The sequence below is a fragment of the Glycine max genome, chromosome 20, assembly GCF_000004515.6.
Source record: "Glycine max cultivar Williams 82 chromosome 20, Glycine_max_v4.0, whole genome shotgun sequence".
Taxonomy (NCBI): Eukaryota; Viridiplantae; Streptophyta; class Magnoliopsida; order Fabales; family Fabaceae; genus Glycine; species Glycine max.
In genome coordinates, this window is record NC_038256.2 from 8,884,141 (window position 1) to 8,894,492 (window position 10,352).

The 10,352-nt window shown below is 30.6% G+C and overlaps 1 long non-coding RNA gene across 16 annotated transcripts; it reads left to right on the plus strand.

The window, feature by feature from the left end:
* Positions 1–139: 139 nt before the first annotated feature.
* On the plus strand, positions 140–6,894 carry LOC102668977 (uncharacterized). Of its 16 annotated transcripts, none has more exons than XR_005890218.1 (16): positions 142–333; positions 527–601; positions 728–1,061; positions 1,135–1,269; positions 1,494–1,554; positions 1,788–1,847; positions 1,922–1,991; positions 2,117–2,208; positions 2,334–2,378; positions 3,771–3,917; positions 4,112–4,177; positions 4,422–4,589; positions 4,720–4,835; positions 4,975–5,104; positions 6,344–6,366; positions 6,564–6,894. It is a non-coding gene; the product is annotated as an uncharacterized lncRNA (long non-coding RNA). The 16 variants fall into 16 exon arrangements; XR_005890225.1 differs by having other exon boundaries at positions 2,141–2,208; positions 6,344–6,350; XR_003266069.2 differs by having other exon boundaries at positions 141–333; positions 2,141–2,208; positions 4,720–4,773; positions 6,344–6,894.
* The last annotated feature ends 3,458 nt before the right edge of the window (positions 6,895–10,352 follow it).

The following is a 10,352-nucleotide window of genomic DNA, read 5'->3' on the forward strand; positions in this document are numbered from 1 at the left end:
ATTTCATAATGATATATGTCCTTGAAGTAATTAAATGGACCAAGATATATTTCAGATTTATAAATTTTTCTGATGGTTCACTGCTACAAAAGCTGCATTCTACGTTATGAAAACTACGAGGATTCTAGAGAATCATTTTAATATAAGGCGCCGTGACAATTTTGTAAATAGGTGGAAAAAAAAAACAATTTTTACACATTGTCTCAGTCAATTTACGTCAACGTCACGCACCCTAAACCTGGTTTTCCCTGAACCTCGTGCACCCACAACCTTGCGCAGCGTCAACCTCGCGCACCCTTATCCTCGTTGCTTTCTCTTTGCACTTCATTCTTGGTTTGTTCTCTCCTCAACCTAACCTTCTTTGTTTGTTTTTTGCGATTCAATCTATGCTCTAGGAAACCTTAAATTTGCATTTTTTTTTTGCGATAAACATGACTGCACCCAAATAAACGTTGTATAATATTTCCCCGCTTAGGTTGAAAGTGGTTTCAAAGCTTGTCTCATCCAATTTTAATTTCCTTTCTAGGCTTTTTCGACGACTCACCACCTGCTTCAAAAGATGCTACAAACCGGAAGAAGCACTAGTGCTATAGTTATCATTGTATTAATTGTGCTTGTGCTCTTTTCTTTGTTCTCCTTTGTACTTTTTAAGCTGTGGCTGAAGAAGAAAAGGGAGGAGCAATATGCTCGTCTTTAATGCTAATGTTTTTGGCTTTGTGTTTTCCAGCTTCCAGGGGATAAAATATTAGGTCTGGCAAAAATTTCTTGGGTATTGGAATCCCAGGAGATGCCAAGGACTTCTTCAATCAAGTCGAGTCATTAGGTTTTCTAGAGAGCAATAGGAAAGTGCTTTACTAAAAACAATCTTATTTTAAATTGCAGCTTTATGGGGGATATTTCCATATATTTTCCTGTTTCTTCTTTGCCGATATATCTTGACCTCATTATATCTAGTGATAATATGTAACTTGTATTTCTTATTGTGGTGTAGGATTTCCATTCCATTGATATTGTCACTCCCAGAAAGAGTTTATTCATTGACCAAGAAAGGCCACCTTAAGGTATTTAACTAATTTAATATGTCTAGAATCCTTATTTTACTAATATTATAAATTTTAATTAGTTTTTTTTTAGAAATTGGGATAGTTGATGGGGTAATCCCATTGCCTTATCACGACATTTGTCTGGCAAAAGGAAAGTAGGAAATAGTTGGTGAAGGGTGATCTAGTAGCCATTTGGTTGTAGTCGATTTTGAGTCTCAGCCATCCTGTAAGTTTATAGTTCTCTCTCCATTTGCTGTCATAATCTTGCTGTTAATAAGTCTGACCTCTGAGAAATTTATGAAAGCTGTTCACAGTTTAGGCTTCCTTTGTCTCTATAGGATAGTACTTGTTATTATTAGCCCATTCATTTTCTATGGTTTTTATTTAAAATGATTAACAAGCTCTACCTTGCATTCTGGTTGCCAATATATGTCACTGGAATTATTGAAGTTGGTAATGCAGAAATCACAGTTCTGGACAGTGATGTTGGAAGTGGTGAAACCCAGAAAAAGTATGTTGTCTATTTTGGTTTAGTATCCTATTTGTAAGTTATCAATGGTGATATATAGGTTTTTTTTTTCTCCTTCTAATTAGTATGTTCAATGATTGTCATTCTATCATGTGTTTGAAGTCTGAACTGTTGCATTTGAATTTATATCTCCTATGCATTTCTACATGTAACTCTTGTATGGCTTTGATTTTTTTTAATTTGTTACTTTCATTTATGCTTGTCCTAACCTGCAGAAGTTGAGGTTTTCTTTCCAATTGACAACTCCTCATGGTCATGTTTTTAAGCCTAATCAGGTTTGCAGTCGCCTCTTGGACCTTTTGAATGAATCATTTCAATGCTGTTTATTGAGGTATTTGTTGTTATGCAGGCGTTTTTCAAGTTGAGACATTTAAAACATGTACAGTTTACATGTTCTGATTTGGTAAATCATAAATCTAGTAAGAGTTTTTGTCCTTCTTATAATCATTAACTTAATTGAATTTTAAACTATTAATTTGTGGAATTCAATGAATTTCTGAATTTTGAATATTTGATTAATTTGGTTCTGAATTTTAAATGTAAGCTCTAACTATGGGCCCTTGACAAGGTTGAGGATGAAAATGACATCCAAAATGTTCCTGCTTCCTTGAAATGCCAGCTTTGTGACCGACAATGGTGAGAACATTTTGATGCTATCCGTTGTAACTAATGCTTGCAGACATAAATTTTCTCTCCTTCCATGGAAGCAACTAGTCTTCAATTTTTTTTTATTTATTTATTTTTTCTTTTTTACTTCACAGAACCAAGGAAACATTACTAAATGGAGGAAACAAGAGGGAGACAAGGTTAGTGTTTTAACCTAAGGTTCTAATAGATATTCTGCATGTGAGCATGTGAGTCCTTAATGGACATTCTGCTTTTCATATATATTTTTAATATTTTAAAATGTGAGCATGTGAGTCCTTAATGGGCATATATTTTTTTGTCCGAACATGTAATTTATCTAACATATTCATTACATGTCTGATGTCTTACCTAAGTGTTTATAGACATGACATGACTAGTACTGATTAGTTTCCATCAAGCAGAAAATTAAAGTTCCACTAAATAATAATGACATTGGAAAAAGAAGTGATTGGCTGAACTAACGGTGTTGAACCTGCCAAACCATGATGGATAAGATCAATAATTAGGAAATGTTGGTATCTATATACTATTTATAAAAGAGATACCCCTGAAAAATCCTAAAATACTCCTATCTAAGATTGTGACACCTATCCATTTCTTTGGTTTTTTTGGTCATTTTGTTCCTTTATTTTTTTGCTTATTTTTTTCTATTGCCCCCACCACGTATCGCGTTGCATGTGCAGTTTCGAACATATGTCACTCCCTGATTGGCAGATTTCAACTCCCCATTTAATTTCATTTAATAATCAAAATTCTCTTCTCTCTCCCCATTTCTCTTTCTCTTCCTAAATCTTCTCCACGTTACTCTCCTTTCCTCAATCTTCTCTTTCTCTTCCTCAATCTTCTCCACATTACTCTTTATTTCCCAATCTTTTCTTTCTCCGTCTTTCTCTTTCTCTTCCTCAATCTTCTCCTCTTTTTCTTTTATTTTTTATCTTTCTATTTCTGAATGTTTTCCTTCAAATCTCTTTGAAGTTTTCGTGGTTCTTTGAATCATGGAGATGGAACAGTATCAATGATTATGCAGAATCCCTCTTTCAGATTCATGATGCCTCTTCTCTATTATTATTATTATTATTGGAAAAGAGAAGCCTCTTCTCGACTTTTCAGGTTCATGATAATAATAATAATAATAATAATAATAATAATAATAATAATAATAATAATAATAATAATAAATGATGATGATGATGATGACGACGACGACGACGATGATGATGATGATGATAATAATAATAATAATAATAATATTGTTCTTCTTCTTGATAATATGCAGTACCAAAATCAATTTGCTGATATAGAATACTTTTAATTTGAATACTAATTTTGTTGATATAGAATACACGACGACGACGACGATGATGATGATGATAATATTGTTCTTCTTCTTGATAATATGCAGTACCAAAATCAATTTGCTGATATAGAATACTTTTAATTTGAATACTAATTTTGCTGATATAGAATACTTTTAATTTTACATGCAGCGAAAAAAATTTCATCCTGTGATTCAAATTTCTTTTCTGAATATTGTCATTTTAATTTTGCAGGTTAATTTAAAATACCTTGGTAGAGTTGTGTTCAACACAAATGACGGGAACTGATTCACACACAACTATGATTGATGGCCTGGGTGTTGCTGGATGGGGAGTTTTGCCCCAAAAAGTTTCAATTTTTTAGAACAAGCACATTCACGGGTACTTGAGATTCAACATTTTCCCCCCTAAATTTCAAGTTTTTTATTTGTTTAGTCAATGTAGACATTAAACAAAATGATATACAATTCCAAAATTAGAATTTTGGGAATCCTTTTTGATTTGTTATATATGACCGTGATGATTTTTTTGTCTTTGGTGTTTGTGCGCTTAATGTTGTGTTTGTGTTGACGCAGTTGGCTGACGTTGTTGCCATTGAGGTCACGGGTGGACCTAAAGTTTCATTCCATCCTGGAAGAGAGGTATAATATCGCAAGTTTTTAATTCTCACGGTTGTTCTCTATTATTTGATTTTATTATGCCTTATTGTAAATAATAATAATAATAATAATAATAATAATAATAATAATAATAATAATAATAATGGAATTGTACTGCTTTATCCATGTATCACAAGATTCAAAGTGATCTACAATTCATCACATGATACAAAATTGGTTTTTCCTATGTCTAAGTTGGTTTTGATATTGATATTCTCTGCTGCAGTCAACCCAAATAGGAAATCAAATCAACATAACAACAATGGGAGAAGCTACATGTTTCCTTTTTCAAATACTAGCACTTCGGAGGCTTAACAACAACTATGCTCTCGACTTTGCAGTTGATAGATACACATGCAACATTTGTTAATGCAAATACCATTCAATTACCTGTGTATATGATCATACTTGATACTACAGAGAAATTATTTCTTTTGGATAGGCAATAATGGTTGTTATGACTGCCATTAAGAGTATATTGTTGTCACTGCTTTTTTTTTGTTGGTTATTTTCATGCAATTCAGGTGGGAATGGAACTTATCAAATAGTTTGGTCAGAAACAAATTAAGTATGTGAGAGTATGTACCATCAATATAGTCGCCAATGTGGCTTTCAATTTTTCTTCTTCTCTGTTTTCAAGGTTTGGTTTAACTTCTACATGAATTTGTAGGAACCATATATTCAATATTTAATTATATACATGCACAGCTTATAGCTAAATCATATATGAATCCATTGTAATTGGTTTTACTTTGTTGTTGTTGTTATTAATTTGTTAGGTCTTGCGAGATGTGGAAAGAGTTGCAGACTAAGGTGGCTGAATTACCTAAGGCCAAACCTCAAAAGAGGAAACTACACCAAGGAAGAGGAGGAAACTATTATCAAGCTGCACCGACATCTGGGTAATAGGTGCGAAAATCTTTTCCCAGCTAGAATTATCGCTACACAAGCTTGAAAAGAGTTATGAAATTGTAAATCCTATTTTTTAATTTTAAGGGAGTTTAGTGGAAATTAAATAAGAGGGACAGAGAGGGAAATAAAAAAAGTGATAAATGTAATAAACAATGTGATACAAAGTAAAGAGAGAATGAGATTGAAAAAGAAAATCAAAGTATAAATAAAATAAAATAAAAAAGTAAGTGCATATATATTTATAATCATTTTTGAGCTTGAAACCAACCAAATTGTTGTTAAAGAGTGAAAGCAGCAGGCTCAAATGCTCCTTCATAACTAAAACTACCAAACATATTTACTTAATTATAAGAGAAAAAATATTTGTGGTTGACCCTTTAGAACTTTCAAAGCAAACTTATCAAGGTTTAGCAATTCTTATCTACCAAACGAATTAGCAGTTTTTATATGTTTTGGCTATTCCTTTTATTAGGTATGCAACAGAGCATAGATGTAGAGTAGTTGTTAAAGGACCAAATCTGAGTGGAAATATATCAGGAACAGAGCCATTGAAGGACAACCACATACTTTTGAAAGTAGAAGCTTTAGATGATTCTCATGAAGCAAGGAACATTGTTGCTGTTGTTAATGAGTTGTCCAAGGAAATAACAAAAAATTTGGTTTCTCATCCTGTGAATGCTAAATGTACTGCAAAAGGGAAGAACATAGCAAATTTAGTCCTTTTAACCCATTTATGTATCCTTCTACTTCAAAGGAAAACACATCAAATATGTAGCAATCATTAGAAATAAAATAATATAGAATTGTATGTTTTGCAGTTTTGAGTTTCCCATCTTTTTAGCATGATAGTATGTTGCTTTTTTAATTTTTAATATTGTTGACGTTCAAAAGGAGGTGACTGAGATTTTTTAGTTTGGCCACAGAAGTGGTTTTTCTGTAACTTCAGCATTCTCTATATAGTCCCAAAATACTTGGATAAAAAGTTAAATGGCAGTCAGTCTGTCAAAAGATGATATTGAATCCAGGAAAAGTAAAATGGGCATACAAAAATTACGCATTCCTAGACTCTTAAAATGAGACTACAACACAATATTAGAGTTAACTCTTGCATCTTTTTTTCTTAGAATGTTGCTCCTTCATTTCTCTTTCTTTTACCCTGTTCTAGCCTTCTAGGTTATATTTATTTATAAATCTTTGGATTACTTAATTTTGATGAGACCTTATATGGTATTACAGGCAATAGGTACATACCATTTTATGTGAGTTCGTTGCCCTGCTTGATATTGTTGGTTCTGCTTCTCCAGCATAGATATGATTTATTTGTTAAGAATGTAATGGATTTAAACTTTCCAATTCAAAGTTAGTTTTCAAGTTTATGATTGAGTGAATGAAGTTGTAATTTTGAGTAGGAAACTATAGAATTTAGAAGCATTATGTTGGTTGCTTTGTTATGTAGAGAATCACTCAGGGACAGAACAAAGTGCTAATTACTGATAGAATTTGGGCTAGGCTTCTATCTTCAACAAATCTGCCTAGCTTTACGATTGCTAAGACTATCTCTGAAGAAAAAAGGGAAGAAGAAGCAAACGATCATGTCCCTGAGTAAGGGCATTGTTCAAATAAGCATTTGGCTTAGAAAGAAGTCAACAACATTTTTCATCCTGCTATATATGTACATGTTTATTGTATTCATTTTATCTTATATCTATTAGAAGCTTTGTTTGTCCTAGCAATCTGGCTTTGACCTTTGCCACAATTTACCTATATGACAAAGTTTTTGTGTAGCAGTTTAGGTTGAGTGACTCCATGTTCAATAATCTAATCGATCGAATACATGTTTTTAGTTCATTAAACTGCTTGATTATCTTGAGTTTCATGTGAATCTTAGATTGTTTACAACTATATCTGTTGATTGTTAACACTTTTCCACTTCGTGCATGTTACAAATTTTCATGTATAGCATTGGCTGGGATGTCTACTGAGTATCTTATATATGGATTTTTTAAAGGAGGTCTACATGACATAAGAAAGATTTATGCAATTTTTTACTTACTTTCTTAGTGACAACATTTGGAAAGCTCACATGGCATTGCCATTCTTCTTCTTCTTATTATTATTATTATTATTATTATTATTATTATTATTATTATTATTATTATATGATGTACGTGCTTCTTTTTCTTTCTCTTTCATTGCAGCTTGGTATCTAATTTTAAAAAAAATAATAATAATTCAACCTTCAATAAATAACAGCAGCGTGTTAAGTACATTATCTTAAGTACGTTCCTTGCTCATACTGCAGCATAAAAGTATAACCTCTTGAGTTTTATTTTTAAAGGAAAAGTATAATAACCTCTTGAGTTTTTTTTAAAAGGAAAAGTATAACCTCTTGAGTATTTTTTAAAAGGAAAAGTATAACCTCAAATTTATTTAACTAATTTAGTTCACCTATTTTTAAAATGAAGCAGATTTAGTTTTGTGGTGTTTTTCTATCTAGAATTCTAAATTCTAATTTTCTATTTAAAATCTTCACAAATTCAATTGATTATTGTCAATCTATTTTTTAGAATAATTATAAATTAAAATTTAAATACAAAGCAAATTTGACCAAAATTGAGTTACATTAATTTTACCTCACTTTCAAAATGATTTTACATCAATTTTTTAAAAAAGGCAATTTCAAGACGTCTTTGATTGTGTTTTTTTTTAAATCTATTTTATACAATAATTTTTAAAATAGAGATGTTTTGATTTTCTTAGTTTTTTAGTCACCATAACATTGCATTAGTATAAAATATTAATCAATTTTATTAATGACTAATTTTTTATAAAGGCATATATTTATTACTACTAAATAAGTTATTTATACTAATACAACTTAGTTTTATGTATTAATATTATCTTATTCATATATACTAATAATATTAACTATTAAATACTAAAAAACAATAAATATATAATAATACTAAAATAAATATATTTAAAGTTAGAAACTTGGATAGTGAAGTAATCCCATCAAAGTCATGGAATAATGTACAAGAGAGAATGAGACAGGACTATCTACACATAGAAATTCCTATGATTTGTGCTCCAAAATGTGGTTTCAATTGAGTTTTGATCCTTAACATCTATCCAGCTATTGAGTGAGGGGAACACACGCAAGTTCAACCTCCAACTCACCCCTCTCAATATTTTGTAGCCTATCTAAGATTTCCTGTTTGATCTTCCCTTCATCAAGAGATATGATACCATCTCTAATAAGGGTGTTGTCATTGCTTGCTACAAATTTCCCAAGTTGCAATATATTTAATGTTTAGTATTTAAATGATTCGTGTTTCAACCTTATGGATTTATCTCTTCTTTCTTCATTCTTATTAATTTGTGTTTCATTTTCTTCTTTACAATTGTAGGCATGCTATTCTCATATTTCTTCATTTGTTATTCGCTTCCGTGATCTCTTCTCTCCACCATGAGTAGGTCAGGGCAACCATGGGATTTGAAGACGTTAGTGTTCCTCTCATTTATAACTTGATTTTTTTAAAAAAAAAATCATGCTCTATTACACTCACTGCGTATTGATCTGCAATTGTCTAATTTATGTTTGTTGAAAAAATTTATATTATAAATGTTAAAATTATTTTTATTATTTGTTCAATTCTTTGGTTTTGAAATAGGTAGCGACAATTCCTAGAGAGAGAAAGAACCAAGAAAAAGAGATTGGAGAAGAAGATAACAAGCTCTGATAAAAAACATTTATATTATTATTATTATTATTATTATTATTATTATTATTATTATTATTATTATTATTATGTAGGCTCTGTTCTTCTATAATTTTTTAGTTTATTTTCTAATTAGAGAATAAATAAAAAGGATTAGGGAAGAAAATAAATTGTTGCTTTGTTGAGTGGATGTGTAACTTGACACGCAATATCAACAAAAGATAATAATAATAATAATAATAATAATAATGTTTTTATTATTATTATTATTATTATTTTATTATTATTATTATTATTATTATTATTATTATGTAGGCTTTGTTCTTCTATAGTTTCTTACTTTATTTTCTAATCAGAGAATAAATAAAAAAGATTAGGAAAGAAAATAAATTGGTAATTAGAAGACAAAAGGATTGGGATGATAGTGACACTGATTAAACTACCTTTTGTAGTTTACAATTTTTGAGAAATTTTTTTGAATGATGTACTTTGAACTATTAGTTAATTATAAATATTAACTTTCTTCATAATTTACTTATGAATTTAATTTTAAGCCTATATTGCAATTAAAAAAAGCTTACAAAGTAACTTGAGGGTTCTAGAAACGTTGCATTTTCTGTTCTTGATATGACTCTCTTCTCATCTATCTCGCGGTCATTCCTGTAGAATATATCTCAGTCTCCACGTCACATTTACCTTTTCTTTTTCAGATTCTCATTTCTCTTTCTCCGCCAAAACACACTCACCTTTAGGTATTTCCTTCTTCCTTTTTGCATTTTTCTATCTTCACTGCCACACACTCACCTTTAGGTATTTCTTTATTCCTTTTAATTTTTTTTTCTTTCACTGCTTTATTCTTGGGAAAGTTCCATTTATTTACCGATTTGTCTATGCAGTAATCCTACATTTCTTTTAATTCATTCATCGAAAATCAATTGACGGAACCACCCGTGCATACGCACGGGTTACCGACTAGTAATATAATAATTGATATTAATTTCCTTTTTATTGTACTCAAATTGTGAGACATTTTGTTACCCATACAATTTTTTAACGGGCTCAAATGGTCTAAAATAGAATTTCATTATTTGCAAATTTAAAGAAGGAAAGCTCTTGCCCATGAATTATATCTAGCAGTGAATACCGACGGGATAAGAATCATTACCTTCTTGGTTAATATGTAATTAATAACATCCCTTTTCACGTACCCGGGGATTAGAAGATGGGCCTTGTTCAAATTCCTTAGGCTAGCTGAAATTGTATTTTTTCAAGAGTGACATTAAAAATATTTAGAAAAAAAATGTTTGCAGGAATAATATAACATTTTTTAATTATATTTGAAAATGACAAACTAATTAAGGAAAATCAATCGTTTCCGAACTTCATCTACCGAGTTTGAGTGTACTTAATATTTGGATAGTTTTTTTATTTTTTTATTGAAGTGACTTTAAGAATGTTTTCCAGGAAAGTGTTTCAGGGAGTGTGACAAGACACCAATCGACCAAGTTCTGATGTTATTTTTT